At 40.4% G+C, this 7,717-nt stretch overlaps 1 non-coding gene across 1 annotated transcript in view; it reads right to left on the bottom strand.

The window, feature by feature from the left end:
• The window catches only part of LOC117577529 (small subunit ribosomal RNA), a 2,002-nt gene extending 1,844 nt beyond the window's left edge, over positions 1 to 158 (bottom strand). Inside the window, exon 1 of the ribosomal RNA XR_004573279.1 lies at positions 1 to 158. This exon is cut by the window's left edge and continues 1,844 nt beyond it. This is a non-coding gene — a ribosomal RNA (small subunit ribosomal RNA).
• Between the last annotated feature and the right edge of the window lie 7,559 nt (positions 159 to 7,717).

The raw sequence follows: 7,717 nt of genomic DNA, 5'->3' as shown, positions 1-7,717 counted from the left end.
GAATTACCACAGTTATCCAAGTAACTGTTAACGATCTAAAGGAACCATAACTGATATAATGAGCCTTTTGCGGTTTCACTATTAATTCGTGTGTACTTAGACATGCATGGCTTAATCTTTGAGACAAGCATATAACTACTGGCAGGATCAACCAGAATAATGTTCATTTCATTATGTAAATATATTTAAAATATAATTACATAAATCTTCAAATATGTAAAATACATGACAACTCACAAATATTTTTGAATAACAAACGATAATATTCAATAATTGTATATATATATATGTTATACTTGACATGTACTATACGAATGTGGCCATAATTAGATAGCATTCACGTTCGCTAGTTATAATTCACAATTGTTTTATATAAATATATATACTTATATATAAAATATATATGCATATAATCGTTCAAAAATATCATTTTATTTCAACTTACTAAATATATTATATCACACATGCATATTTATAATTTAAATTCAATTAATTGAATAAAAAATTATTTTATTTTGATGACAAATTGATAATTTTATCTAATTCTGCATTTACGTGTAGACAATATTATATTAGTAAAAACCTCCGTCCACAATAGTGTCCTAGAGGATTTTTCAATTATTCACAAAATATTAATTCTTTAGCTACGAAACACCGTCTTCTTTTGAAAAAGACATTTAATACATTATATGCTTATATAATAGTAATAATTATATAACCATATAATAGTATCAATTTTTATATCGGATGAGACTAATAATTAATTAATAATAACATAATTATTACTTAATATGCAAACTGAAATATATGCATCCAATACATATATACGTGATGAGCACACACTGCCACCATGTATAGGTTTTTCAGTCGCGATCGAAACTTTCGAAGTGAACAGACGTGCCTCCGTGTGTGCTCCGTGTGAGAACCATAGAAACCTATAAAAAACATTACCGACAGAGACGGAATTTAGATTTCCCTGTGTGGGATCATAAATGCAACAAAGTGCGAATAATTTAGTGACAGTGACACTCTTAATATTGTGAAAAATCGAGTTTCTCCAATTGCAAAAATAACCACGTGCGTGGAAAATTTCCAAGCTTTTGAAGCTATCGAGCTTTAAAGCTTGATCACAGCTGTTCGAACTTTACCCAAGTCGTGAGCCGCTGCGTGAAAAAGTTCCAAGCTTATAAGACTCTAAAGCTAAAAGCTCGGTATCAGCTTTTTAGCAAAAGTCGCGAACATCACTCAAGACACGAACCATCGAAATAGCAAAAACATCAACGCTATCCAAGTCACGAACCATCGATATAGCAAGGACACAAACGCTGTGTCGGTGTCAGCTGTTTAGCAAAGTCGCAAACATCACCCAAGACACGAACCATTGAAATAGCAAAACATCAACGCTTGGCGCGAATTTCGAACTCCTTCAAAATTCGAATTCGCGTCAGTTTCTCACCATGAGCTGGCAAGCCAGCCGCCTAGAAAGAAGGGCAACATCAAATATAAAAATAGTGACTCCAGCGACTCCGAGCCTGGAGAAATAAAGCGCAAGAATGCCAAAAAAGCCGATAAGGAGGACAAGGCCAGCACCAGCGAGGCAGCCAGAGCTGCATTAATAAGCAGACTTAAAAATAACTCATTCGGAATCCTATCTGAGGACGATGATGAAACAGATTCTAGTGATGATTACGAAGAGACACCAGCTGCTCCTAAGACATCCAAAAAGCATGACCAAGAGGAAAAAGCACCCAAGGAGATCAAGCCACCGCCAATCTTCATCCCGGATGTAACCAGCATCAAGGACCTATCCAAAGCCATCTCTGGCGCCTTAGGCAAAGATGTAGAGGTCACATACAAAGCCAGCCAGAATAACTTCATTCGAGTCATGACCCCCAACAAGGATGCCTTTACCAAACTAAAGACTTTCTTGAGCGATAGTAAAAATAGATTCCACACCTTTCAACCCCGAGATGAACGCGCCTACCGGGTGGTCATCAAAGGCCTCCACCACTCGACCGATTTGGAAGACATCAAAGAGGGACTCGGCCGCCACGGGCACAAGGTCAGGGATGTCCACAATCCCAATAAAAGGGGTACAAAGAAGCCTCTAAACCTCTTCTTCGTAAGTCTGGAGCCGGCCAAAAACAATAAGGAGGTATACCAGATCAAACGGATATGCAGCACCATGGTCACGGTTGAACCGCCGATCAAATTCAACGATGTCCCCCAATGCTACCGCTGCCAGGCCTTCGGGCATACCCAAAGATACTGCCACCTCGACCATCGTTGCGTCAAGTGTGGAGACGAGCACTCCACTGCTGAATGCAAAAAGAACGCCAGTGAACCGGCTTTCTGCCTTAACTGCAAGGGCCCACATGCGGCCTCATACAAAGGCTGTCCAGCTTACAAGAGAGCGAAGAGTGTTTTTGCCCCCAGGCAGGCAACCTCACGTTACCAGCCGCCCCACCTCAGCAAGATCGACCCCAACGCAAGCAGAATCGACCCAAATGTTAGCTATGCCAATACAGCAAGAAACGCTGCCCCACAAAGATAACATCCTACATCCCAACGCCAACTTAATCCCACCAAGCAATTCCCTTGACGCGGCAATGGCCAGAATGGAGGCCATGTTTGAGCGCATGATGGAAAAGGTCATGAGTCAAATGACCCAAATGCTTGCTACCGTTTGCAAATCATTATGCAAACGGGATTAAACATAACGATCTGGAACGCTAACGGCCTGATTAAAAGCCGGCCAGAAGTGGAACACTTTATCCACACACACAACACAGACATACTCCTCATCTCCGAAACTCACTTCTCCAATAGATCATACATCCGACTTCACGGGTATGACATCATCCACGCTGACCACCCTAGCGGCAGAGCTCATGGCGGAGCGGCAATTATTATTAAAGCGGGCATAAAGTACAACGAGCTGAGTACCTTAGAGGAAGACTGGGTACAATGTGCCAAAGTCAATCTGCCCAGCCCACTAGGCGACCTTACAGTCGCCGCGGTCTACCTCCCCCCAGACACAGAGTATCAGAAAGGCATTTTGATCTGCTGCTGAGCAGTCTGGGTAACAGATTTCTAATTGGGGGCGATTTCAACGCAAAGCACCGATGGTGGGGATGCCGAGTCAGCAACCCTAAAGGAAGCGCACTACTTAGGTGCATCCAGCGCAGGAGCATCGTATGCCACACCACAGGAGAGCCCACCTACTGGCCAACAGATCCGACCAAAATTCCCGACACCCTGGACATGGCCCTCTCCAAAGGATTTGATAGTGCCAAAGTCTCGTTGTCTTCTAACGCGGACCTTTTCTCCGACCACAGCGCAGTGGAACTGCGGCTGAACCTCCCTGCACTGAGAAAAGCTGCACATCCCAGGATGATCAAGAGGAGCACGAGACTGCAATCCTACAAAGCCTGGCTAACGGAAAATGTCAACCCAGTGCAAGATCTTACCACCACCGAGCAAGTGAACAACGCCATCAACGAGCTCACGCAACACATGCACAACGCAGCAGCACATGCTTCCCCAGAACCCCAATCTCTCCAGACTACCAACGAGGGTCCTACACCTTTGGTCTTCAGAGATCGCCTCGCTAGTAGCTGAGAAGAGACGGTTGCGACGAGTATGGTTCCTATCCAGAAATCCTAGAGATAAAAGGGTATTTAACAGAGCCGCAAAGCAGCTTAAGGATAAGCTCCTAAAGCTCAGGCAGAGCTCGTTTGAAGAGTTCCTGGCCAATGTTGAGCCTGGAGACCCACAGCACAACCTTTGGCAGGTCACTCGTCATATAAAACGACCTACTAAGAGAGTTGCTCCAGTCCAGCGTGCTAGTGGCGCCTGGTGCCGCACAGAGCAAGAACGAGCTGAAGCTTTTGTGGAGCACCTCAGCGAAGCCTTCAAGCCGATAATAAGATGCACCGACCTGGATATCTCAGCTACGCAACGTGCCCTACAACTATTAGATGAAAACACCAACAACAACCAAGAAGAGCTAGCTATGGTCTCGGTGGATGAGGTCAAACTTGAGATCGAGGGACTCAAGACGAAATAAATCGCCGGGCGCTGATGGCATTGAAGCACTGGCTGTTAAGCTTCTTTCCCCCTCCCTGCCTACAACTCCTCGCCAACATATACAGCAGGTGCTTTCAGCTAGGACATTTTCCAACCATCTGGAAACGAGCAGAGGTAATTCTTATACCCAAACCTGGCAAACCTGAAGCCAATCTTGGCTCTTATCGTCCGATAAGTTTGCTGTCGATACTCTCCAAAATACTCGAAAGAGTATTTTTGCGCAGAGTATTGCCAGTGCTGGAAGAAGCTGGGTTGATTCCGGATCACCAGTTTGGCTTCAGGCGTTCTCACTCCACCCCGGAACAATGCCACCGTTTAGTCAAAGTGATACTGGACGCATTCGAGGAGAAGAACTACTGCTGCGCCGTAATGCTTGACGTGAAGCAAGCTTTCGACAGAGTCTGGCACCCAGGGCTACTGCTTAAGCTTAAGAGAAACCTGCCTCAACCCCATTACGCATTTCTGCAATCTTACCTCGACAACAGAAGCTTTTATGTCAGATGCGGAGATGCGCGATCTACCACAAAAGGTATCGAAGCCGGTGTACCACAAGGTAGCGTCCTAGGCCCTCTATTGTACACGTTGTACACAGCGGACATGCCTACATTTTTCAACGAGAACCTATTGGTTGCCACATACGCTGATGACACAGCCTTCCTTGCCACAGCAGGAACCCCACAGGATGCGTCGGAAATAATTCAAAATCAGCTAAACACCATCGAGCCCTGGCTGCGGAGGTGGAACATCTCGGTAAACCCTGAGAAGTCCACGCAAACCACATTTGCACTCCGCAACGGCAATTGCCCGCCTGTCAGTCTCAATGGGGAATATATTCCCGAAAATCCCACGCCCAAATACCTGGGCATGACGCTCGACAGGCGGTTAACATGGCGCACACACATCCTAAGGAAGAGAAAGCAGGCTGAAGAGAGGCTGAAGCAATTCCAATGGCTCATTGGAAGACGCTCGAAGCTTAAAAGCAAACTTAAACTGCTTGTCTACAAAACCATCATTAAGCCAATCTGGACTTATGGCATCCAGCTGTGGGGCACTGCCTGCAAATCAAACTGCAGGAGCATCCAAAGGCTGCAGAACAAGGCTCTGAGAATGGTCTCGAACGCTCATCCTTACCATGACAACAGCACCATCCACGAGGTACTCAGGGTTCCCTGGGTAGAAGATGAAAATTCGAAAAGTGAGCACGAATTACATCAACAGGCTCCATAACCACCCAAACACATTGGCCATCAACATCTTGGACAACAGCCAAACCGTCAGAAGACTTAAAAGAAAACACCCCCTCGACCTGCCCATGGAGGATGATGATTAGCCCTCCAGAACCCTACCAACCATCTCTTGTGAGAATTTAATCGACAAGGCTGCCTCAAAAAATTTAATTATTGTCCGTACCGACAGATTTTAAATAAATAATTATTGACGAAAAAAAAAAAAAAAAAAAAAAAAATGTATAGGTTTTGTGACACGTTTTCTACAATGCTCTTATTTTATTTAGTATTACCATCTAACGTATCTTTTTGTTGCACTAATTTAATAATACAACAGTAAAAACTTCATTATTTTTAACTTTTTTAATCATATTGCCTTCTATATGATTATTTTCATATATTATTTATATATGACTTATGCCGGCAAGACTCACTCCATATACATAGTCATATATATTTCACTTGTGAAATTTTTCTCATATGACATGCCTGCTCGACATCACCACCCCTATATAGGTTTTGTGACACGTTTTCTACAACCAGCTCATTTTACTAAGGTATACCACCTAATGTATCTTTATGTTGCACTAATTTAATAATGCAACAGTAAAACTTCATTATTTTTAACTTTTTTAATCATATTGCCTTCTATATGATTATTTTCATATATTATTTATATATGACTTATGCCGGCAAGACTCACTCCATATACATAGTCATATATATTTCACTTGTGAAATTTTTCTCATATGACATGCCTGCTCGACATCACCACCCCTATATAGGTTTTGTGACACGTTTTCTACAACCAGCTCATTTTACTAAGGTATACCACCTAATGTATCTTTATGTTGCACTAATTTAATAATGCAACAGTAAAACTTCATTATTTTTTAACTTTTTTTAATCATATTGCCTTCTATATGATTATTTTCATATATTATTTATATATGACTTATGCCGGCATGACACTCCATATAAATAGTCATATATATTTCACTTGTGAAATTTTTCTCATATGACATGCCTGCCCGACCTCACCACCCCTATATAGGTTTTGTGACACGTTTTCTACAATGCTCTTATTTTATTTAGTATTACCATCTAACGTATCTTTTTGTTGCACTAATTTAATAATACAACAGTAAAACTTCATTATTTTTAACTTTTTTAATCATATTGCCTTCTATATGATTATTTTCATATATTATTTATATATGACTTATGCCGGCAAGACTCACTCCATATACATAGTCATATATATTTCACTTGTGAAATTTTTCTCATATGACATGCCTGCTCGACATCACCACCCCTATATAGGTTTTGTGACACGTTTTCTACAACCAGCTCATTTTACTAAGGTATACCACCTAATGTATCTTTATGTTGCACTAATTTAATAATGCAACAGTAAAACTTCATTATTTTTAACTTTTTTAATCATATTGCCTTCTATATGATTATTTTCATATATTATTTATATATGACTTATGCCGGCATGACACTCCATATAAATAGTCATATATATTTCACTTGTGAAATTTTTCTCATATGACATGCCTGCCCGACCTCACCACCCCTATATAGGTTTTGTGACACGTTTTCTACAATGCTCTTATTTTATTTAGTATTACCATCTAACGTATCTTTTTGTTGCACTAATTTAATAATACAACAGTAAAACTTCATTATTTTTAACTTTTTTAATCATATTGCCTTCTATATGATTATTTTCATATATTATTTATATATGACTTATGCCGGCAAGACTCACTCCATATACATAGTCATATATATTTCACTTGTGAAATTTTCTCATATGACATGCCTGCTCGACATCACCACCCCTATATAGGTTTTGTGACACGTTTTCTACAACCAGCTCATTTTACTAAGGTATACCACCTAATGTATCTTTATGTTGCACTAATTTAATAATGCAACAGTAAAACTTCATTATTTTTAACTTTTTTAATCATATTGCCTTCTATATGATTATTTTCATATATTATTTATATATGACTTATGCCGGCATTACACTCCATATACATAGTCATATATATTTCACTTGTGAAATTTTTCTCATATGACATGCCTGCCCGACCTCACCACCCCTATATAGGTTTTGTGACACGTTTTCTACAACCCGCTCATTTTACTAAGGTCTACCACCTAATGTATCTTTATGTGGCACTAATTTTAATAATACAACAGCAAAACTTCATTATTTTATTATCAATAATTTGTATTAAATACTAGTACAATCGTAAATTGTTTTAACATTGTTTAAAATTTTTGTCAAAGTTGAACTCATATCTCGGTAGAACCTTATATCATATGGCTGCAGTTCAATAAAAAATTCACCAAGTCCAAAAAATTTTTTTCTCAAGTTAAATTCA

Source organism: Drosophila albomicans, unplaced genomic scaffold (genome assembly GCF_009650485.2).
Source record: "Drosophila albomicans strain 15112-1751.03 unplaced genomic scaffold, ASM965048v2 utg000036l_pilon, whole genome shotgun sequence".
Lineage (NCBI taxonomy): Eukaryota > Metazoa > Arthropoda > Insecta > Diptera > Drosophilidae > Drosophila > Drosophila albomicans.
The sequence above is the reverse complement of the archived record's forward strand: the minus strand, read 5'-3'. Positions and strand labels throughout refer to the sequence as shown.